This window comes from Primulina eburnea, chromosome 8, assembly GCF_022965805.1.
Source record: "Primulina eburnea isolate SZY01 chromosome 8, ASM2296580v1, whole genome shotgun sequence".
Taxonomy (NCBI): Eukaryota; Viridiplantae; Streptophyta; class Magnoliopsida; order Lamiales; family Gesneriaceae; genus Primulina; species Primulina eburnea.
Window position 1 is genome coordinate 34,959,700 of NC_133108.1, and position 25,821 is coordinate 34,985,520.

Genomic DNA, 25,821 nt, shown 5'->3' on the forward strand with positions numbered 1-25,821 from the left:
TACACAAGATAGAACCATAGCCGAACTCCTTATAGCTGGTTTTTCTGGCCAAATTAAGGGTTGGTGGGACTATTATCTTACAAATCAACAACAAGAAGATATTTTAATTTCTATAAAAACTGATGAAGATGGAATACCAATTTTAGATCAAGATGAAAATCCCCAACAAGATGCTGTAGCTACTTTAATCCTAACAATCTCTTTACACTTTATAGGTGATCCTTCACATTTAAAAGATAAAAATACTGAATTATTATCAAATCTTAAATGTAAAAAATTAAGTGATTTTCAATGGTATAAAAATACTTTTCTAACCAGAGTCATGCTTAGGGAAGACTCTAATCAACCATTTTGGAAAGAAAAATTCCTAGCGGGATTACCAACTCTTTTAGGAGAAAAGGTTAGAAATAAAATTAGAGAATCATGTGGAAAACAAATAATTCCTTATAATGAATTTACTTATGGTCAATTAATTAGTTTAACTCAACAAGAAGGTTTAAAAATATGTCAAGATCTAAAATTACAAAAACATTTAAAATGGGAAATGAAAAGAACGAAACAAGAATTAGGAACTTTCTGTCAACAATTCGATATAAATCCTAATAAACCTTCTCCTTCTAAATGCTTAGGAAACTGTAGTGAATCTAATGAAAAGCCATATAGAAAAAATTTTAAATACAATAAGAGAAATTTTAAACCAAAAGAAGATTTTTATAAGAAACCGTATAAGAAATTTAAAAATTTCAAACAATATCCTAAAAAATCATTTAAAGATATTGAATGTTATAAATGTCATAAAAAAGGACATACTGCTAATTATTGTAGATTGAATAAACAGTTAAATGAATTAGAATTAAATGAAGAAATATTAAATAAAATTTCTAATCTTTTAATTGATTCTTCTGAGTCAGAATTAGAAAATTTTTCTTCTAAAGATGAAAATGAATCTTTACAAATAGATGAATTAATTACATCTAGTAATGAATCTGAAAAACAAATTAACATGCTTTCAAAAGATCAACAATTCCTTCTTGATATTTTAAAAGACATAAATAATCCCAATATTCAAAAAGAATATCTTAATAAAATTTTAAAATCTCTCAAAGAAAATAAAGAAGAAAAAACAGAAATAAAATATACTACTTTACCAAATACTTCTAAAAATACTTACGACCTAACCAATATTTTAGAAAAAAGAAAGAAAACAAAAAATAAAGAGATAACAATCCAAGATTTACAAAAAGAGATAAAAGAAATAAAAATAGAACTAAAAGAAATAAAAGAAAAACAAAAACAAGATTCTGAAATAATCAAAGAAATATTAGATAATATTAATATTGAAAATTCCGAAGAATCTGAAGATAATGAAATAAAAAACATTCAAAACCTTGAAAAAATTCCAGAAGACTTTCTTTTTGTATTAAGAGAAATAACCTCTAGAAAATACATACTAAAAATAAATCTGGTATTTTCAGAAAATTTTAAAATTAGTACAATAGCACTTTTTGATACTGGTGCTGATTTAAATTGTATAAAATCAGGGATAGTACCTAAAAAATTTCAAGAAAAAACTAATGAAAAGCTTTCGGCTGCTAACAATTCTAAATTAAATGTTAGGTCAAAAACAGAAGCATCAATATTAAACAATGGAGTTTTTATTAAAACTACATTTATTTTAGTTAATGACATACATCATACTATAATTCTAGGAACACCCTTTATAGAATTAATTACTCCATATAAAGTAAATAATAATTCCATCTCTTTTAAATTTAATTATAAAAAATTAGATTTTGAATTCTTAGAAAAACCTTGTACAAAAAACCTCAATTTAATAAAAACATATTCTATATATGAAAATAGTATTAATGCACTAATTCAAGGAAAAAATTTTCAAAATAATATTTCTCTAAAAAGAATAAAAACTTATGGGAATTATGAAAGAATTCTAACAAATTTATTTGATCCATGCAGGAAAATGGCGTCATCAAGCAAAGTTAATTATTCCCAACAGAAATCCCCCACAGAATTAATTTCTTTTGGAGATATCAATCTCCCTGTTTATCCTCAAAACTCACAAAAATGTTTCAGGACTTCAAAACCTTTTCATCTAGAAAAATCCCAAAAAACTTTATTAAATTCAATATGGAACGTCCAACCAAACGATTCCAATCAAAAAGTCATAGTCTTAAATGCATTGGCCTATTATTTCAATCAAATAAATCTTTCTTCCCAATCATCACATGAAGCTGATTCAGAAACCATATTATATTATGTTGTTTACCAAGGGAAGGTGACAGGAGTCTACAACCATTGGACCCGAGTGGTTGAAGTTATTAAAAATGATCAAAATTCTTTTTATAAAAGTTTTAAAACCCTTCCTGAAGCTCTAGAATCAGCCAACCGTTTTATTGGTCCAAATTACTTTATTGATTATCCAATCCGAAAAGATATAAATACCCAAAAGAGTTATGGTAAACAAATAGCCCATGAAAATAATTTTCCAAAAAAGAGTGTTTATGAAATTCCTAAAAAAGTTTTAAAAACTGATTTTAAATTTTGTGATCATTGCGAGACGATGGTAAAAAATTTTAAAAGACTAAATGATTCGAAATCATTAATGTCTGATAAAATAAAGGAATTGACGGAAAAATTACAAAAAACAGAAGCAGCCCTTAAGACAAACCTTATAAACTTGGACCTTCTTAAAAAGATTCAAGATTTTGAAATAGACAAACTCAGTCTATTAGACAGACCTAGTCTATTTAATTCTAGCCAAAAACTGAGCCCAACAAGATTTTTCTTTAGACCACTTACAGAATTAAGCATATTATTTTCTCAAATAAATGACATTATTTTCTCAAAAGCCAAAGAAAATTTCTACAAAAAATTCCAAATGATCCAAGAAATTCTTTTCTTAAAACCCAATGGCATAAAAATTATTCCTTTAAAAGGAATAAATGAATATGCCAAACATAAAATTGATTGTGAAAAAGAAACTTTAGACATAGACAATTGTTCTTGTCAACTTCAATTCTACATCCTTTCTACCCAAATACATTTTTCATCATTTAGAGATTTTTTCTTTCAGTTTAATAATAAAGAAGAAAGAATAAGTATAAATTCCTTATTAGATTTAGGATTAGTTTCCGAAATCATCATTACAGATAAAGATAACATAGACAGTCTCAACAGTGTTGCCCTTAAAAGTACAATCTAATATATCTTTGATATCGGCAATAATGAAGTAAAATTAGAAATAAGATCAACATGTCCAGAATGGATTAGAACAGATTTAGAACCAGCAGTTCACAGAATTTGGGTCAGTCCCTTTTTTAAATGGCAAAAACAAGAAGCGGAACCCAAAGTCCATCATCCAACCATTTGCAGTGCTACAATCCAAAAACAAATAAAACATCAGAGATTACAGACATTAGCCTTCAAGCATAAATTCATCGAAAAGAGAAACGAAGACTACAGACTGTATTTTATGAATCAGATTTACAAAATCTACATATTGAGCTCATCACCATGCGTTGATCATTTTCCAGATTTTCATACAGATGCTCCAAAAACTTTTTATTTTTATACTAGAATGTACAACAGATTCTTGGAAGAATTAGAAGACCAAAAGATAGAAGAAATCTTCTACTCCTCAGAAGAAGATATTATCCTTGAAGATTTACTCGATGAAGAAGGAATGCACAATTTAGACACATGATTTTTATTGAATTGTAAATTTTGTATTGTAAAATTTGTAATAAAAATATATATATATATATACATATATATATATATATATTATATATATATATACATATATAAATATATATATATGGAAAATGACATCAAAATGATGCAAACATGACAAGGACAAATACTATTCAAGATTCCGAAAATACCCTTGAAGATGTCTATATAAAGAAGACAAGGCCTCCAAGGAAATGCAAGTTTTTTGATACCAAGTTTTGATTCCCACTTTCACTTCCTTTCTTCTCTCTTCTCTTTCTTACTTTTCCTACTTTCTCCACTCACATTCAAGGTGTTCTTACCTTTCAAGCTTTATGTTCTTGAAGAATTTGTAAATCCTTTGAAGATATATTGAAGTTCTTATTTTGATTCCAAGGTTTGTTTTATTTATGTGTTAAATACTTGTATATATATATTATATATTATATGGCCGGTTAAACCGCCTAAATATATATATAAATACCTATATATATATATTATATATATATATATATATATATATATATATATATATATATATCTTTGAAGATTTTGTGGTGTTCTTTGCAAAAGTATGCTCTACATATAATCCTTTAAAGATTATATGCAATCAGAAACTGGAGGAACCTCAAATCTTTAAAAATCTTTAAATTCCTGCATTTAAATTCTTGTATTTAAATTCCTGTCTTTAAATTCCGCATATATATATATATATATATATATATATATATATATATATATATATATATATATATATATATATATATAATAATATATATAACCAGCCATATAATATGTATATATATATATATATATATATATAATAATATATAATAATATATATAACCAGCCATATAATATGTATATATATATATATATATATATATAATAATATATATAACCAGCCATATAATATGTATATATATATATATATATATATAATAATATATATAACCAGCCATATAATATGTATATATATATATATATAATAATATATATATATTATTATATATATATATATATAACCAGCCATATATATATATACACACACATACATACATACTAAAACAGATAGTATAAGCTATATGTTTGATATTCATCAAACTACAGTAGCCAAAATTCAACTACTTGAATTTGACTATCTCAACGGAAACACAAAATCCAATATTTATATGACCCTCAATGGTTCAAGGATACAGCTAGTCGTGGGTTCATAACTTCATGTGATCCATATTAACATTATACTTATTCACATTCTTTTCATCAACCCCTTAATAAAAACGTCGAAACTCAAGTCTAGTTGCACTCATCGTATCATGGTAAGAGCGTCTAGTAGCACCGCCTCATTATCCCCTAGATATCACTTACAGTGCCTGTAAAAACCTTAAGTTATTGTTAGCATAAAGTACGATCCCTTCAACTCATATATCCCGATCGAATATGCAATCATTAGTGTATCGAGAGCTGCAAATGAATTTGATAATAATGTGATATATATTTGAGTAATAATAGTGACATTGTCTGTGCATCTAGGAAAACACATTTCCCTAAAGCACGTCTTGTTCTGGCTAGAGACTTCTTGCACTATTAACTCATGAGATCACATATGATATCTTCATCAATAGGCAAGCTGTGAATCCCCGACTACAATGTATTTGCTCTTACGTATTTCGAAACTACATCCAACATCACCACATGATGACTCTCAATGGAATCGGTAAATGGATCAGAGTGCAAGCTAGTACATAGAGCCTCTACATTATCCAAGATAAAAGGATTAATGGTGTAAAACCAAAATCGCAGACTATTTGACTCGATAAATGATAATCACTTGGACAGTTCGAGGAAGGGTTCTTCAGTGATTCATCAAATGATCACTCGTCTGCATTAATGAACATCTCCAAGTCCTCACCAATGGAACATGGCTTTACATCACAGATGCTAATCTCAACTCAAAGAATTTTTTTCTTTATTTTAGGCAGCTGAATTGACTAAGAACTTGTTTAGAATATACATTACGCTTCCTAATAAGTTTCATGATCTTACGTTGTGAGACAGACCTCATGATACATTTTGTGTATTCATTGACTTTATTAATGCACTATGCATATGTATACAAATAAAATAAATATCATGATTGGATAAAACTGTCAAATATTACTAAAATAAATATTGTTTTTACACCAAACCACAAGTTAAATTGCAAAATACCTACTCTAACGTAAACTTCTATCCGCTTCCACGACTAAATTTTAGCAGTAGCAACAATCATTTTAGCACATGCCTGGGTGGTATTAATTGAAATTTTTTCCATTTTAAAAAAATGAAAAAACAAAATAATCTTGCTCAAGTAAATAAAAATAATTACTATTTTAAAATTTCTTTTGTTTCATTAGAGTTATAATATGGTTAAAAGGCGTCGTGAGGACATCAGCTTCAAGTAGAGAAGAACTAAAATTATAGAAAAGACAGATAACGAACAAGTTTAAAATTTAATAATATAGATGACCAAAATCACAAAGAGAGAAATATATGGATCATATATGCATAAAGAAAAAAATGCATAAAGCCAGCAAGATCAATGGGTAATGGAAGAATCAACTTATCTATCCTTTGTATGATAGAACAAAGCAATATAAACAAAATATCTAACATTAGTATCCTATGGTGGGTTGACTACTTATCTATTTCATTATGAAATGATCTGTGTAGTTATATGTTACTTCTGTACATAGCTGTACCATTTTCTCTAGCACTTGTGATCAAGTTTCATTTCCAGTCGATTCCCACTCAAAAACTCGCTTGTTTCGTATCTACGAGCAATTTCAAGGCGAACCTTCAAATGAGAATCCATTTCCCTGATACTTTGGTAAGTGATTTGCTGATAGGCCTTGAAGCAATTTGATGACTTCAAATGTATCATCAAGATAGTATTTAGCCATGCTCGGTTTCTGACCAACTGTGCAAGCAAAAACTTCTGCAGAATCGGGTAACAAACTGTTCGTGACAGAACTTGCAATGGCCTCAAACATGTCCTCATCTGATCTGTCATCACCGATGCACAATACAAAATCGGCTGGCTTTCTTTTAGTCGCCATGGTTTCCATTAGATTCTTGACCACAACACCTTTGCTTACGCCCTGAAACATGAATGAAGAAATAAGATTAAAGTATATATACAATTATGGCACGATTGATCGACCACCTTTTGTACTAGTTCTCCGATCAAGAAATTAAATGATACGACGGTCAGACATCTTCTATATACCTGTGGTTTCACCTCAACTATTTGTTGGCCGCTGCTTACAACTACGGGGTCATTGGCAAGCACATTCTCTAAGTGATCCAGAAGCTCCTTCGCCTGCCAAGTGCCAAAGTCAGGGTCCGCTTCTTGATGATGCCAAACTAAAGCACTCTCCTTCTGCTCAACAAATGAACCGTCCGTAGCTTCTGTGTAATGTTCCATCACAGGCAAGGCGATTCTTCTCCAGTCCAAATCGACTGCTAACCCACAAGATTCCCATGCTGAATTTTTCATCCACCTAGCAGGAAACCAAAAAAATTGAATTTACCAACTTGTAAAAATAAATAACCAAAAATAAGCAAGTGTAATAAAAGGTATTGGCAATACCGGGTGAAGTATCCATGTTCAGCAGATAGCCCGAGTCTCTCACATTGAGAGAACCACTTCCCAAGCGAATCTCTCCCTCTGCCACTGACAATAAACACGACATTTTTGGGATCATTAGACAAAATATTCAAGACTGAAATAACGTCAGAGGTTGGAGATTTGTCGACTCGATCTTGAGGCGTCATGGTACCATCATAATCGAGAAGGATAAGCCTGCTATTCGTGTTGTTATAAGCAGAAACGATGTGCTCCACTGAAAGCTTCCTAAAATTCGGACCTAAAGCAACAACTCGTGAATTCAAGCCGAATCCAATGCCCCAACACCTCTTTGTGTAATGCTCGGAGCATGCTCGTTCAAGATCCTGATTGAAACTTCTAGCCCAATACGCAACATCGTGAGATTCAACATACTTGTAATGTTTCTCATGGCGCAGTTCTTTCTCAGAATCGGTCATCGTGATTCCCAAAACCATAGCCTCGGCCACACTATTGATGTTCCAAGGATTGACCCGAATTGCACCACTAAGGGATGGAGAACATCCAATGAATTCGGACACAATAATGACACTTTTTCTTGGTGCGACAGAATCCTCAAGTCCAAGAACCTTATCAAACTCAGGGCCGCCTTGCCTGGATACTGTGTACTTATATGGTACCAAATTCATCCCATCCCTAACCGCATTAACCACAACACATTCAGAAATCGCGAAATATGCCACTTTTTCTTGAAAAGAAACAGGTCCATTTAAACAAACAATCGGCTGATACCCCGATTTACCGTATTTTTTATTTATCTCACCTGCAACTTTATTGATCTCACTTTGAAGTTCTTGAATATCCTTTCCGTGACTCCTCGGGGGGTTCATGATCTGAACCAAGATGACACTTCCACGATACGTAGGATTCTCATCCAAAAGCAATCCCAACGCCATAAACTTCAAACTAATCCCTTTGAACATGTCCATATCATCTACACCTAACAACACAATTTTCCCACCATATTTTATCCTCAATTCCTTGACCTTTTTGGCTGTTTCTTGCAATGACATGATAGATTTAATCTGTCCCATATGAATCCCAACAGGAAGGATCTTAATATTAACAGTTCTCCCATAGTAATCCAATCCAATATACCCCCTCTTGGATTGATAATCCAGTCCAAGCATCCTGCTACAACATGACAAGAAATGCCTCGCATAATCAAAAGTATGGAATCCAACAAGATCACAATTCAGAAGGGCCCTCAAAATCTCCTCCCTGACAGGTAGAGTCCGATAAATTTCCGAAGAAGGAAAAGGAATATGAAGGAAGAATCCAAGTTTCACCCGATGATGTCTTTTCCTCAAGAAAGTAGGCAGAAGCATGAGATGATAATCATGCACCCAGACATAATCCTCATCTGGATTGATAACTTCCATTACTTTATCAGCAAAAATCTTGTTCGCTATTACATATCCCTGCCACATAGCCTTGTCAAATCTGACCCCATGATTAGATGTCAAAGGCAACATATAGTGAAACAAAGGCCACAAATAATGCTTGCAAAAACCATGATAGAACTTATTAATCAAATCAACTGATAAAAAAGTAGGCACACATTTGAACTTGTCAAACAAGAATTGAGCCACCTCTTCTTGTTCTGATGAATCAATCTCCACTCCCAAACACCCAACAAACACAACCTCCACATTAGGAGGAAACCCATCTTTTAATTGCAAAACGAGGGCATCTGCATCCCAATCAAAGCACCATTTTTTACCTTCAACTGGATCCTTGAAACACTTCAATGGCAGCTGATTATAGACAATTATCCTCCTTTCTTGATTCACAGATGAAACAGGGTCAGACATTTCTGGGCCATCTCCCGTACCATTCTCTCCATCTTCAAAATCTGAGATGATCCCCGGTACCGAGATAACTCTCGGGATACGAGTCCGATCGATGGAATAATCGTCCAGGTTCAACAGATTGAAGTAAGATCTTGACAACATAATTAAGAAACAGAAGGAAAAAAAAAACCCCACAAATTTTGGATCAACTTGGATGAAAAGAACGGAAAACAGTTCAATGTAGTATGAAAATAAGGATTTTTCGACGCTTTCCAAGAGGGCTGGTGAAATATTTCTGGTGTGTGCCTGTACAGAATACAAATGGAATTCACTTGTTGCAGCGTATATATGCACACATACGAGAATCAAGATTACAATATATAAATTCCATCCAAGAGAAGAAAAAGGATTGCAATAATAGTTCGAAATCTTTGAAAATTATTGTGGACATAATGTTCACAAGGAAGGTGGTATGCTGCACAAGTAAAGATAAGAATTGAGGACCGACTTACCATATCCCCATCCACCCCTTAATTACTACTTTTTAGTTTAAACACACACATAATTATTATTAATAAATATTGTCGTTTTTTAAAAAAAGTTAGATAAATAAATAAAATTAAAGTTTATAGCATTATTGAATTTTGAAAAACGAGAATAAAATAATAAAGATTATATGGAATCGAAGTTCAGAAATTTTCATGTTATTGAAAAGTTACAAGATTAGGTCTCGGTCTCACGAATCTTTATCTGTGAGACGGGTCAATCCTACCGATATTCATAATAAAAAGTAAAACTCTTAACATAAAAAATAATAATTTTTCATGGGTTACTCAAATAAGATATCTGTCTCACAAAATACGACATGTGAGACTGTCTCACACAAGTTTTTGTAAAGTTTACAATTGTTAGTGGAATAAAATTTGAAAAATGTTATTTTTTCTAAATTTTTTATCTTTAAATTATTAGTTATCAATAACTAATTTCATGATTATATATGAAATTCGACATTAATATAACTAAGTCGGACCAAAATAATTTTTATGATATGTTAAAGTTTTATAATATAGTAAAGATTATTATTATTATTATTATTTTTCGATCATTTCGAATCTTGGAATTACAAGAAGCCCAGACGAGCAGAACAACTGAAATCGAGGCAAATCGATTTCATTACGATCGAAACAATCTTCGTATCTTACAAATATACGCAAATAATGTATTTATATCTGAAGTGGGTATCATGTGAGACCGTCTCACGGATCTTAATATGTGAGACGAGTCAACTCTACTCATATTCACAATAAAAAGTAATACTCTTAACATAAAAAATAATATTTTTTCGTGAATGACCCAAATAAGAGATTTGTCTCACAAATAAGACATGTTAGACCGTGTCACAAAAGTTTTTGTTCAGGTTAAACATCTTATATTAAATATTTTTGTATATTAATATTAGCGAAGCATATTATTTTTATTTTTTTCACCCTTCAATCCCTTTTCTTTTATCTCTAATTTTCTAGTGCAAAATAGTATAGGTCGATTGATTACAAGAATGTAGTAAAATAGGAATAATATAAATATCGATATTCATAATAGTTTTTATTTATTAAAATAAAATTGTTTCAATAAAATATTTTAATAATTATCCTTATTCTATACTAGTCTACCGACGCACGCGTCGTGTGCTTGTGTAATATTTTTTTATAATTTATTTAATTTATATTTAAATGAGGATCAAAATATAATTTAATGAGAGATGACATTGTAATTTTGATATATAAATTTAAAAATAAAAAAAATTATTAATTAAATATAGATTTTATATAAATATATATATATATATATATGACCACTATTTTACCATCCGTAATAGTGCCAAAAGAAGACCCCAGACCCGAACTACCCATCCATTCCGTTTATATATATATATATATGATGCGATCCAGGCGAAATAGATGAGCAGGGTCGGGTGCTCCACCGGATCGAATCAAGTATTGGTAATGTTGTTTAGGAAAATGAACAAGGTATATGGCTTCAGTCTTGACCTGCAAACAAGAAGATGAACTCGTGAATGGGCGCCGGAGGGGTGTCCGACGTGACCACTCCGATGCTTAAATCAGCAGGCAAAGAAGAAATTAAGCAATATATATGCGAATATATGTGAACAATACTTTTTAGTTCAAAGAGTCTCTCTCCCTTTTAAATGAATTTAATACCGGCTATTTATAGGGGAGGAATGGGTAGTTACCTCGATTTCCGTGACATCTACTAAGTCGGTTTACCATCCTAGCTTCTGATGACTTCTCGGACACTCCAAGCCCAAGTTGCTCTGGCAGATTAGATGGCATGTAATGATTATACTCAAGTGTGGCTCACTTGTCGAGGTAACGCTATTTTCGAGGTTGCCAAAGTGGATATGCAACTGGGAAACACTACCCGGTCAGGGGAGAAGCACCCGACCAACTCTATGAGGGCCCGGGTAAATAATAAAGAATTGCGTACAACACCAATCCATCCGGGAAGAGGAGTTATACCATCCGGGAAGAGGAGTTATACCCGGATACTCCTGAAATCGACCCTGACTATGACCCGGATCCTACTAGGGGTATCACCACCCATCCCTAAAATAGTCGGGCTAGAGCTTGACTCGCTGTCCCGATTTGATCCTTTCTGCACTCTTTGCAATTGTGAACAAATATTTAAACAAGGGAACTTTTGGAGTGTCTCGGATCCCATATCCTTGACTCCTCGATGTCTGATAATCACTATTCTCGAGAGAATCGATCGAATACATTAATGAGGATGCTACTGAAAATTGCTCGTTTTTCAAGGTAATGATGAGTCTATACTCTCAATAACTGCACACGTCTCTTCACTTGTACGCACGATTTCCTAAGCGTCCTGCGATCGTCCGATTAAATTTGAATCGAAGGTAGAGATGAACGCTCTACCCTATAAATAGAGACCTTGCTTATCCTTCCATCTTATCAATGCAATGGCAAGCTCAAGCAATTCGAAAGCTCCTGATATGGCGGGGGATTTTATGCGTGCGGCCACAGAGAGACGGAAGACTGATTTGGAAGACGAAGTTTTCCACAAAATACTCCTATTTTGGGAAAAATTGTACGAGCTGGAATCTTCTCAGTACGCAGAAGGGGCTCCTGCTCCTGAGAACGTGGCTCGTATGCAGAAGTATCGTGAACGTCTTTGTGTTGCGGAGTATGTGGACATATTTACTCACCATGGTGTCTACGCACTAATGCTAGAAAAGGAGTTGAAGATCCTGGAAGACATAGCCGGGTCAGATAGCTTTGGCAAGACCGCTACCGGAGATCTCAGCGGTTGGCTGCACAAATGGAGGGTTGTTGTAGAGGATGAACATCTCCGTGTAATTCGTGCTCATTTTTAATAATGAAATGTCCTTTTGTTTTCGTTCTAGCATTTATCAGTTTGTTATGTTGAGATCTCGAGTTTGTAGTTCGAGAGAAAGAATAAACAGGGACCAAGAATCCCCCGGTCTGCTGACGTGGTGCCATAATAATATGAGATTTATTGAACTCCTGCCAAACAAAAACGTTCCGTATTTCGAGGCACCTCCGATTTGACGTTTTGATAACTGTTCAGATCCTTTCGTCTGCTCCGCGCACTTTACGAGGGACATCCTGACCATATACCTGTCCAAATCTGATGGCTATGATCAACTCTTGCCTTTGAATAATAAAGGAGACGCTTCGCATGGCTGAGACTCTTGGATTTCCCCCACATTTAAGGACGTTTGCCTATAAGTAAGAGGGTGAACACAAAAAACAATTTCCCATTTTACCATGTCGAGTTCAGGCGGTTCCAGTGCTTGCAGCAGCACACACGTCTTGGTGACCCCGGCAATGCGTCCTCATCTAGAGGAGCTAAAGAGAGGCATCGAGGAGAGCGTGTGGAGGAAAGTTATGACCGTTCGAGATAAGGCCCACGATCTGGATTTTTCCTACCGCAACAGTCTCGTTCTTACTCGAGCACAAAGAGCAAGAGCGAGGAAGTATATCCGAGAATTTGCAGTGGCCCGGATTACAGACCTGGTTAATGACCAGGTTCTACTACACATGATGCTGCGGAAAGAATGACATGCGCTAACCAAGATAATGCACAACGAAACCTTTGTCAATCTTCGAATCCACGAGCTGACTAACTGGATAACAGAATGGCGAGATTCTGTGTCTGTTGTAATGGATGACATAATTGCTCGCCGCTTCTTTATGTAATGAGAAATTTATTGCTTTTTATTGCTTTATTGCCTCTTTTCCAGAAAATCTATATAAATTTACGTGCGTCGCAACAATAGATGCTCAACCAATCGTAATAATTCGAATTATAAAACTGAAAACGTCTCCGCGATATACCTGTCTGGGAATCTATTCCGGGGTGCGATATCCTTCTTCCTGGACTAAAAACACAATCTCGGGTAATTAAATTTCCGGGCTATCGAACAAGTTGTCGGGGGCCTCGCCTTTTACTTCGCGCATTTTGCTTGTGTACTTCCCTCAAATTTACGTGTTTCCAAGTAAAAACCGGGATTTAAAATCTCCCCGGTTTAACATAACATATAACATATCGAGGCCTCAAACCTCCCGATTTATAAAATAACATGCCGGGGCCTTAAACCTCCCGGGCTCCCAAATAACATGCCGGGGCCTTAAACCCCCCAGGCTACCAAAACTGGGTAATTCAAAAGGTACCGTGATAGTACGTACCTTTCTTGCTTCAACGGTTATCAATGTTTCGAATTTCGAGGCGTTGATAAGTCTGACACCATAATGATTACGTGTGTCCTTACCGATTCCCAAGGATCATCTCTTCCATCCGATCAGATGCAAATCAAGGGTAGAGATCGAGTCCTTCTCCTTATAAGTAGCGCCTAAATTATTTTGAAAATATCACTTTCAAATTCGAATCTCCGGCGAAGCCCTGCTTAAATTGCTCCTCGAAGCTCTTCCGTGCAAAAAATCACCCACTTCCGAAGCTCCTCTTCAAAACCTGTAAGTTCTCTATTTTTATCATGTCAAACTCTACTTCTTCAACGTCGGGAGCCAATGCGCGAGGCTCTCCTAGCGACGAATCTGCTGCGTTACGCTCCGATGCTTCTCAATCTCCCCCACCCCAACGCTCTATCACCCAACCTGCTAAGAGACCAGTAGCCTCTTTAATTAAACCATCTTCTTCTAAACCCTCCATTCCTAATTCCTCCCGAACTCTTGCCCAAAGAAAAGGCAAGGGCAAAACTCGGGCCGTGAGCCCTCCTCCTGTCGAGGCCCCTGGATTTCCCTGGTTCTCCTCTTTGAGTAGCACCCTGCGCCCAGGGGCGGATGAAGAACTTAGGACCTTGGGTAGTATTCCTTCCAATCTTTCTATTTTAATACCCGAGTCCTCTGATAGGGCAAAAAACCCCCCTCAAGGGTACACTACTTTTTTCCGGGACCAAATTAAGAATGGTCTTAGATTTCCGATTCACCCTTTTTTCATTGCAGTTGCCAAATTTTTTGGCGTACCCATTAACCAATTTCACCCTAATTCTTTTAGGATAATGGCTGCCACTTATGTCCTCTTTAACATGAATAATTTTCTTATTAACCCCCTCATTCTTCACTATTACTTTTCTTGCCGGTTTGGGGATAATGCCTTTTCCCTGACTGCCCGGCATAACGCTCGCTTCCTTGATGATATTCCCTCTTCTCAAAAAGGGTGGAAAGGAAGATACTTTTTTATTCGACTTCCGGGAGATCTTCCCTGCTTGTCTGGCTTTCTCTCTTCTCTGCCTACACAACCTTCGCTTCCCGGCACCTACAAATTTGAAGAACCCTTCATCGTGAGCCAGGATTTGGTGGAAGGGCGCAAATACTCATCTTCCACATTAATTTCTGATGATAATTTGATCACATATGGGTTGAGTCCCCGGGGTGAGGATCCCGAAGATCGCATGATTGATGAGGTGGCGGGCTCGGGCCCTCAACCCGGTAATTCACCCTTCTTTCTTGCCACCCCCTCCCTTGTTCTTTCCTTGATTTACTCAACACTTACTTCTCCTCTGTCCAGATAACTCCGAGATGCAAGCAGCTTTCGCTAAAAGACGGGCAGTCGAAAAGGCGGCCCGGGAAAAGGAACTCGCAACAAACCGGGCAATGGCCGAAGCAGAAAAACAACGTGCTATGGAGGAAACGCCCCGGGGAATCGAAATTACTCGAGAGAATCCTTCCCAGGATGATACTCCTCGGGTAGTGGTTGAGACCTCACAGGAGGCCGAAGATCTGGTTCCTCTTAGTAAAAGGCAAAGGATCTTGGCTGTCGAGCCCGAACTGATTATCTTGGATAATCCTCCTGTAGGTGATCAGGGTCCTTCTGGTTCCCACGAATCCCTTCCTCCTCCGCAGTTCAAGGAAGCCTCCAGCTCCGAATTTCCTTCGACTAACATTTTTTTCGAAGGGCCTACTTCTAGTGGCGCGAAACGCTTTAAGCAGATGCTCAGTCTTTCTGAGGCGGCCTTTCTAAAAAGTGTTCCGGCCTGCAATAGATTTCTGGAAGGATCGAACCGCCTCTATTCCGTAAGTTTTTCTCCTTATTACACTTATATTTTGACACATTCTTTATGACTTTTGCTCTTTGTTTTTGCTCAGGCTGCTCAAATGATAATGTCTGCTTTTGAGGAGGTGGCTGCAGTAGCCACCAAGACAAATAGGCAAGCCCGGGCGGCTCAAGAAATTCATGATCAACTTCGAGAAGATATTGCCCGGGCTACCAAGCTGCATGAGGAGAAAGTCACCGGTCTCCTGGCCTCCCTGGAAATGGCCAACCAGCATTTGGCTTCCGCTCAGCGTGCTCGGGATGAAAGTTTAATCCGAGAAGAGGCCTCTCAAAGGCAGATTGCTTTCTTGGAATCCCGGACCCGCTACCTTGAGGAAGAAGCTACTTGCCAACAACATCGAGTCGTGGCTGCTGAGGATAAGCTTAAATCCTTACAGCTTACTCAAGAGGAATGGAAGACTATTTTCCTTCAATCCTCAGATTTCCAAGCGGCTGTTGAAGATAGATCATACAACTACTTCAAAGTCGGTTTTGAGAAATGCCGGGAACAGTTTGAAGATGAAAACTTAATCCCGGCTAACAAAGAAGGCTTCCCGGATATTGACAAAGCCATTAACTCCCTTCCTAAAGATGGTGATGCTGACCAAGAGGCTGGGGAGTCCGGGGATCAAACTGCACCTTTAGAGTAGGATTGTTTACCTTCTCTCTTTTTTCTTTGTAATTTCCGGCCTTCGTGCCCTTTAATGAAGAACTTTCTTTTCTTCCTTGTGACTAAATGATATGTGAAATACATAGGTATTCCCAGACCCGGTCCTCATGGTCATTTGGGCTTTTTAAGAGCCAAAGTGCGGAGCCTTGGGCCGGGGAGCATGTCCCGGGACTTGGAATGGTCGAGGTGTGTAGCCCCGAGCCAGGGTGTAGTGCCCTGGGCTTTTAAGAACCAAGGTGCGGAGCCTTGGGCCGGGGAGCATGTCCCGGGACTTGGAATGGTCGAGGTGTGTAGCCCCGAGCCAGGGTGTAGTGCCCTGGGCTTTTAAGAACCAAGGTGCGGAGCCTTGGGCCGGGGAGCATGTCCCGGGACTTGGAATGGTCGAGGTGTGTAGCCCCGAGCCAGGGTGTAGTGCCCTGGGCTTTTAAGAACCAAGGTGCGGAGCCTTGGGCCGGGGAGCATGTCCCGGGACTTGGAATGGTCGAGGTGTGTAGCCCCGAGCCAGGGTGTAGTGCCCTGGGCTTTTAAGAACCAAGGTGCGGAGCCTTGGGCCGGGGAGCATGTCCCGGGACTTGGAATGGTCGAGGTGTGTAGCCCCGAGCCAGGGTGTAGTGCCCTGGGCTTTTAAGAACCAAGGTGCGGAGCCTTGGGCCGGGGAGCATGTCCCGGGACTTGGAATGGTCGAGGTGTGTAGCCCCGAGCCAGGGTGTAGTGCCCTGGGCTTTTAAGAACCAAGGTGCGGAGCCTTGGGCCGGGGAGCATGTCTCGGGACTTGGAATGGTCGAGGTGTGTAGCCCCAAGCCAGGGTGTAGTGCCCTGGGCTTTTAAGAACCAAGGTGCGGAGCCTTGGGCCGGGGAACATGTCCCGGGACTTGGAATGGTCGAGGTGTGTAGCCCCGAGCCAGGGTGTAGTGCCCTGGGCTTTTAAGATTAGTACTCGTCGAACTTAAGATGCAAGAAATAATAGAACACTTCTGAGAAAAATATATCTTCCATTATATCTTCAATCAATACATCCATTTAAGCATAATACTGTTTTAAATTAAATACATTCCAAGGTCTCTTGAGGGAACGCCCTTGTGCATCTTCTAAATAGAAAGATCCCGAACTGACTTTTCGAGTAATCTTGTAAGGTCCTTCCCACCTGGCTTCTAACTTTCCGACTTCCCCAGCAGGATTGACCTTTTTCATGACGAGATCTCCTATTTGGAAATTTCGGATCCGGACCCTTTTGTTATATGATTTCATAATCCGATTCTTATATGCTTCCATTCGGATGCATGCTCGATCTCTCTTTTCTTCTATCAGATCCAATTCCATAGCCCTGGCCTGATCATTGCTGCTTGGGTAAGCTTCTACCCGAGAAGAAGTCATTCCGATCTCTACGGGAAGGACTGCCTCAGAACCATACACTAAGCTGAAAGGAGTTTCTTGAGTAGGTGCCCGGGGAGTAGTCCGATAAGCCCAGAGAACACTAGGCAATTCTTCCACCCAATCTTTTCCTTTACCTTGTAATCTGGTCTTTAGTGCTTGCACAATGATTCTATTGACAACCTCTGTTTGACCGTTAGCTTGTGGATATGCAACAGAGGTAAAAGATTGAATAATCTTCATTTCCTGGCACCACAACATAATTTCTTTGCCCTGGAATTGTCTGCCATTGTCCGAGATTAGTCTTCTGGGCACCCCAAATCGGCATACAATATTCTTCCACAGAAATTTCAACACTTCCTGCTCGGTAATTCGGGCTAAGGGCTCGGCTTCAACCCACTTGGAAAAGTAATCCACTGCTACTAATAAAAATTTCTTCTGAGCCCGAGCAGTTGGGAAGGGACCCACAATATCCATACCCCATTGATCGAAAGGGCAAGATGCCCAGACGGGCTTCATGAGAGTGGCCGGGCTGTGCTTAAAATTTGCGTGATGTTGACAGCTCTGACAAGCTTGAACTATCCGGGTGGCATCTCGGTTAAGAGTTGGCCACCAAAACCCGGCAAGCATGGTTTTTCGAGCTAGAGACATTCCTCCAAGGTGCTCTGCGCAGCATCCTTCATGAATCTCCCGGAGTACATAATCTACCTCCTCTTCAGGTAAGCATTTTAAGAGAGGCCCCTGGAATGATCTTTTATACAAGATTGAGTTTAAGAAAACAAACCTGGAAGCCTGTCTCTTAATCTTCTGGGCTTGACCTCTGTCCTCGGGTAGTGCACCCTTTTCAATAAATCTGATTAAGGGCGTCATCCAAGAGTTTTCTGGATCGGGGGCTCTTCCTTCGTCGGTCGAGAGGATCAAACGGGAGACGTGCAACACTTCTCGGGTACTTACTTCACTTAGGGAGGCAGCCATTTTTGCCAGAATATCCGCCTCGCTGTTCTCCTCTCGGGGTATCTGTTCGATACTCCAATCCGAAAAGCCCTCCGCTCGTGTTTTGATAAGCTGTAAATATTTCAGCATCCTGTCATCTTTGGCTTCGTAGACACCCCTTATCTGCCGAGTGACAAGCTGTGAATCAGAATATATAATTATTCGGGAAGCCCCGACTTCCCGAGCAGCTCGAATTCCAGCTAGCACAGCCTCGTACTCGGCCTCATTATTAGTTACTCGGGAATCAATCCTTATTGCCAATTTGATTTTTTCTCCCGGGGGAGATATCATCACGACTCCTACTCCGCACCCTGCCAGGCTAGACGCCCCATCTACAAAAACTCTCCACACTTCCTCTTCACTGGGCTGGATCATCTCAGACAAGAAGTCTGACAAAGCTTGTGCCTTGATAGCCACTCGTGGTTTATATTCGATATCGTACTCCCCCAATTCCACAGTCCACTTAATCATTCGCCCAGATACCTCAGCATGAGTCATGATTTTACCAAGAGGGCTGTTGGTAAGAACCACTATTTGATGTGATAAGAAATACGGTCTTAGCTTCCGGGAAGTTACGATTAAAGCCAATGCAATCTTCTCTACCTCTGTATACCGGAGTTCGGGCCCTCTTAGAGCGTGGCTGACGTAATAAATAGGCTTCTGATCAGAGCCTTCCTCTTTGATCAACACTGAACTGACAGCATGCTCTGTAGAGGATAAATATAGGAATAATTTTTCCCCGGGCTCGGGCTTTACTAATACCGGGAGCTCTGCAAGATGGGCTTTCAAGTCCTGGAAGGCTTGTTCACATTTATCGTTCCACCCGAATTGCTGGGCCTTTCTCAAGATTTGAAAGAAAGGATAACTTCGGTGTGCTGATCGGGATATAAATCGAGAAAGGGAAGCAATCCTTCCTGTCAGTTTTTGTACTTCTTTTACAGATTGGGGGGAAGGCATACATAAGACAGACTTCACCTTCTCTGGATTTACCTCAATTCCCCGATCTGTGACCATGAATCCCAAGAATTTGCCACTCTTTACGCCAAAAATACATTTGGCCGGGTTAAGCTTGATCTCATATTGCATGAGGGTGGCAAAAGTTTCCTCCAGATCATCAATAAAAGTAGTGACCTCCCGGGTCTTGCTTAAGATATCATCCACATAGACCTCTACGTTCCGCCCCAGCTGCTTCTCGAATACTTTATCCATAAGACGCTGATAGGTGGCCCCTGCATTTTTCAACCCGAAAGACATTACAACATAACAAAATGTACCTCCCGAGGTGACGAAACTGGCCTTATCTTGATCTTTTTTGGCCAGGGGAATTTGATGATACCCCTGGTACGCATCCATAAAGCTCAGCAGCTCATAACCAGAAGTGGAATCTACCAGCTGGTCAATCCGGGGCAGTGGATAATGATCTTTGGGGCATGCTTTGTTTAGATCACGAAAATCTACGCACATGCGCCATTTGCCAGTGGATTTAGGTACTAAAACCACATTGGAAAGCCACGTAGGGAATTGAATCTCCCGAATGTGCCCTGCCTTCAGGAGCTCCTTTATTTGTTCGGATATGACCCTGTCCTTTTCAGGACCAAAATGCCTCTTTTTTTGCTTCACGGGGTGAGATCCCGGGATGATGTTCAAATGATGCTCCGATATAAGGGGAGAAATCCCCGTAAGCTCCTGCTGGGACCAGGCAAATACATGAATGTTAGTTTTTAAACACTTAATTAAACTTACCCGGGTGGTCATGCTGAGATCCCGAGCCACCCGGATTTGCTGTCCCGGCCCCACTTCCACCGCCTCCTGCTCTTCTTCTGCCACAAAGTGGATCTCCCCTTCCTCCACTATTCTTTCTCCTGTCCTAACCCTCTTCCCCTCCCTCTTAAATCTGCTCCGATCCGCCCGGACCGCTTCTACATAACACTTTCGAGAAGAGGGTTGATCTCCCCGAACTTCTCCTACCCTTGCTCCCACAGGAAATTTTATTTTCTGGTGGTAGGTAGACGCTACAGCCCTTAACTCATTCATAGCCGGCCTCCCCAGGATAATGTTATATGATGACGGGGAGTTCACCACAGTGAAAGAAGTCATCACTGTTTTCTTTAGATCGTGAGAGCCCAGAGTCAGCGGCAAAATAATCTCCCCCTCTGGATAAACCATGTGTCCGGCGAAACCAAAAAGAGCAGTTTCCACTGTTTCCAGGTGATAGCCCTGTAAATCCATCTGCTCAAAAGCATCTTGGAAAATTACATTCACAGAACTGCCTGAATCTACGAAAACCCGCAGAATGTCATAATTCGCCACCCGGGCTTGGATCACCAAGGCATCGTTGTGGGGTAGATTCACCCCTTTCAGGTCTTCCGGGCCGAAACTGATGACTGCCTCATTGCCCCTCATTCCTTCCACCTCCAAGCACTCTTTCCTACTTCTTGACTTCCTTGCCCGATTGGAGTCTCCGTCAGTAGAGCCTCCGGATATCATTTTAATTGTCCCTACAACGGGGGGTGACTTCTTTCTCTGCTCAGGTTCAGGCCCCCTTCTTCTTCCGGGCTCGGTTCTAGAGTTGTTTCTCACACCCCCTCTCTGAGAACTAGATCCGGGCTGTCGGGATGTCCACGGCGGCACCCTAGACATCTGAGTATTGATAGTGGGCTTTGGGAAGGAAGGCGCAACATAATTTCCCTTTAGAACTTTGCAATCCTCAGTATTATGATAGCCTAATTTGTGAAGCGCACAAAATCCTGTCTTCTCTGGCCGAGCCAGTTGATGATCCGGAGCTAAATCCCTACTACACTCCTGCACCTCCCTCTCTCGGGCAATCTTCAGAGGCACATGATGAGAGAAATGCCCTGGATTGCCCCTCTTCTGTCCCCTCTCCTCGGGTTTGGATACCCGGTCTCCCCTTTCTTTCCTCACTGCTTCCCTCTTCTGTTTCTGGGCTTCCTCCATATTTATGTACTTCTCTGCCCGGGATAACAGGTCCTCAAAATCCCCGGGCACTTTTTTGGTTAGCGATTTAAAGAATTCACCCTCTCTCAGACCCTGGGTGAAGGCAGTAGTCTTGGTCTCGGTGGCACAAGATGGGACGTCTAGAGCCACTCTGTTGAACCTTTTGATGTAAGCCCGCAAACTCTCCTCGGGACTCTGCTTCACCTCAAAAAGACTAAAAGCAGTCTTTTTGTACTTCTTGCTGCTACTGAAATGGTATAAAAACACCCTCTGGAAATCCTGAAAGGAGTTAATACTCTGGGATGCCAGGCCTTCGAACCACCTCTGAGCTGAATCCACCAACGTCGTTAGGAATACTTTACACTTAATTCGGTCAGTGTAGCAATGCAACATGGCCGTATTTTCAAATCTGGCCAAGTGTTCCTCTGGGTCAGCGTTGCCATCATAATCTTTTACTTTGGCGGACTTGAAATTCCCGGGAAGAGGTTCCCGGACTATGATGTCTGCGAACGGACATCCTCTCAAGATTGTTCGGGCAACGCTTCGTTCTTCCAACTGTCCTTCGAGGACCTTCATCTTCTGCCGTAAATTTGACAATTCCTCTGCCATGGTAGGAGATTTGGATCCGGCGCTGGACTCCTCATCTTCCCCTGTTACTTCTTTTTCCCTCCTCTCCTGTTCTTGCTCCTCTTCATGTCCTTGTTTATCACCCTGTTTATCACCGGGTGGTGTAACAGGTCGAGAGACCTCCTTTCCAGCTGCATATAACGCGACGGCATCAGCCATCATTCTTTTTAACTCCTCAGGGGTCAGGGTAATGTTTGGCCCAGTATTATTGACATTGGCTTGTCTCGAAGTCTGTCCCCCATCCCCCTGGGCATGAGGATCTCCCTGATCGGTTCTTCTTGTACGAGCCATATCAACGTCTTGAATTCAGTATATTTCCCACAGACGGCGCCAATGATGCGATCCAGGCGAAATAGATGAGCAGGGTCGGGTGCTCCACCGGATCGAATCAAGTATTTGTAATGTTGTTTAGGAAAATGAACAAGGTATATGGCTTCAGTCTTGACCTGCAAACAAGAAGATGAACTCGTGAATGGGCGCCGGAGGGGTGTCCGACGTGACCACTCCGATGCTTAAATCAGCAGGCAAAGAAGAAATTAAGCAATATATATGCGAATATATGTGAACAATACTTTTTAGTTCAAAGAGTCTCTCTCCCTTTTAAATGAATTTAATACCGGCTATTTATAGGGGAGGAATGGGTAGTTACCTCGATTTCCGTGACATCTACTAAGTCGGTTTACCATCCTAGCTTCTGATGACTTCTCGGACACTCCAAGCCCAAGTTGCTCTGGCAGATTAGATGGCATGTAATGATTATACTCAAGTGTGGCTCACTTGTCGAGGTAACGCTATTTTCGAGGTTGCCAAAGTGGATATGCAACTGGGAAACACTACCCGGTCAGGGGAGAAGCACCCGACCAACTCTATGAGGGCCCGGGTAAATAATAAAGAATTGCGTACAACACCAATCCATCCGGGAAGAGGAGTTATACCATCCGGGAAGAGGAGTTATACCCGGATACTCCTGAAATCGACCCTGACTATGACCCGGATCCTACTAGGGGTATCACCAATATATATATATATATATATATATATATATATATATATATATATATATGTGTGTGTGTGTGTGTTTTTGTGAATTAGTTAACATGCACGTATATATAATATAAGTTGATAAAATATATGATTAGATTAAATAAAAATAGAAAAAATATAATGAAATTACGACAAGGCGTGGTGGAAAAGTATGTGCGTTTTGGTGAATGGATAAGGTTTACAGGTGGAAGAATTAAATAAGGGTGGGAAAGATCCGTAATTATAGGGGAACGTAAGGGGTGATTATGGCAGGGAATGGAAATTAAATACGGAGATTAAGGGCATGTGTCTTTCTACAACTTATTACAGCTGCTAGGCCCGGCGAAAGTCGGCGGGGATCGTAGGGATCTTCCGGATGACTCTCTCGTCGTTCGAATTCTTCTTTCTTCTTTTGTTTTTTCAATTTATGTATTAAATTACTTAATTTTATTCTAAAATAAGTTTTACTATAAATATATGCATTTAATTTCGTGTGACAATGAATTAGATTTAGGTAGGATTTCATACCGTCCTTACTCATCTATATTTATTATATTCATCATCAACTACATCTACATTTACATCTACATCGGGTAAGTGATTTCAACCACATCCACGTACTCATAACATTATTGAATACTCATATTTTACCTAAATTTCGTGTTACCACTTATAATTATATTTTCTTAAGAATAATAAATGAAAATAAGTATATAAATTAACAAATTAAAAATTATATAATAAATAAAAATATTAGAAATAAATCGGAAGGCATGAAACAGCAGACAATGAAGAGACAACTTGTCAATTCTCAAAAGTTAGATTTTTAAAAGAATAAAGTTTCAGTTTAGATGCTAATTTTGTATTTCCTCTAATTCAATTTTTAGTTGATTAATTTTAATAATATTAAAAAAAAGGATTGAAACTAAAAGATTATGATATTTTTATGACAAAAACTTGTGTGAGATGGTCTCACGGATCGTATTTTGTGATACAAATATCTTATTTAGATTATCAATGAAAAAAATATTACTTTTTATGCTAAGAGTATTATTTTTTATTATGGATATCGATAAGATTGACCCGTCTCACACATAAACATTTATAAAACCGTCTACTCTATTTTACATGGTAAATGAGAATTAAGCGACATTTATGTTTTCCTTTTTCTATTTCGTTATGAATTTGATGACAAGACAATCTCCACGTAGTACCCTTTACGTTCGTGTTTGTTCTGCCGCGATCGACGGTCTAGATGTGACAAGATATGACCGCTGGATTTCCGACACGTATTGAGTAGGTCCGTTTGATAGCATTGCTCTCATTGACGAATGGCAGTGTGCCACGTAAAACCGAACGGTGGATTTCAATGTACTATAAATTAAAATTTATAGTGGATTAGATAGTTATCCACAACTAGGTTGTCACGTGGAATCCAATTTAACTTTAAATGAATTAGTTGGGGCCCACTTTATCCATTGCCCCATTTATTTATTACTATGTGCATATAAATACCTTACACATAAATTGAAAAAAAAAATCGGAATTACTTAATTATATTTTTTTGCTTGTATTTCAATATTTTTAAAATTTAAAATTACAAATTAATAAATTTGTAATGAAATTTGAGAGACTTTAGTAGGTGAAAAAACTAATTATGTTTTAATAGAGTATATTGAGAAAGTCATATTCATGTAAGTTGTGTAGATAAAGTATTTGAATATACAAAATGTATCATGAGGTTTTTTCTCAAAGTAAAATCATGAAACTCATTAGGAAGCGTACTGTATATTCTAAATTTGTGCATAGCCTATTCAGTCGCCTAAAATAAGGATAAAATTCGTTCGAACTTGAAACTAACATATGTGATGTAAACTTCATGTTTCATTAATAAGGGCATGAAGATATCCATTCATACATATGAATGATCATTTGATGATGCACTGAAAAAATTTCTCAGAAAGTTGTTATCACTTGTCAAGTGAAAAAATATACAATTATGGTTATACAATATTAGTCATTTGACCACGTTCTCTTCTTGCCTACAGGTGAAGATATCACACGTGATCTGATGAGTTACAAGTACAAAGAATCTCTAGCCAAAATAAGACATGCTCATTTTGAAAAGGATTCCTCAGTTGCACATACAACGTCATTGTTATTACTCAAAGATACATCACATCGTTATCGAATTCATTTGAAACTTTCGGTATATCAATAGTTGTAGATTCGATAGGAATATATGAGTTTAAAGTGCCGTACTGAGTTTTTGCAGTTACTATCAGTGACACCTAAGGATTATGCAGCGATGATACTAGAGGCTCTTATCATGATCTTATGGATTCAATCTGAGTTGAGTTCCAATGTTCTTGATCAAAAGG

The 25,821-nt window shown here is 38.5% G+C and overlaps 1 pseudogene; it reads right to left on the reverse strand.

Annotated features, from left to right (window-relative positions):
* Positions 1–6,234: 6,234 nt before the first annotated feature.
* Positions 6,235–9,698, reverse strand: LOC140839435 (probable alpha,alpha-trehalose-phosphate synthase [UDP-forming] 11; annotated as a pseudogene).
* Positions 9,699–25,821: the final 16,123 nt, after the last annotated feature.